Raw genomic sequence first — 241 nt, 5'->3', positions numbered from 1 at the left:
ATCCACCTGGCTCTGCAATGCTGACCTTCCGTGGCATGAGCTCTCTATTGTTTCAGACAGGATTCACCCACCTACTCACAAGGTACCAGGAATTGAATGCAAATGAAAGGTTCTTACTACTTCATGCCAGTCTGCCTCAGGGTATAGCATCCGACTTCTCCAAAAAAAATTTGTATTAATTTTGCTCAACAACAATTCGGTATAATTCTGGTGACACAATAATTTCCCGTAGTAAGTGAAA

The sequence above is a fragment of the Zootoca vivipara genome, chromosome 5, assembly GCF_965207765.1.
Source record: "Zootoca vivipara chromosome 5, rZooViv2.hap1.1, whole genome shotgun sequence".
Taxonomy (NCBI): domain Eukaryota; kingdom Metazoa; phylum Chordata; class Lepidosauria; order Squamata; family Lacertidae; genus Zootoca; species Zootoca vivipara.
Note: the sequence above shows the minus strand (reverse complement) of the source record.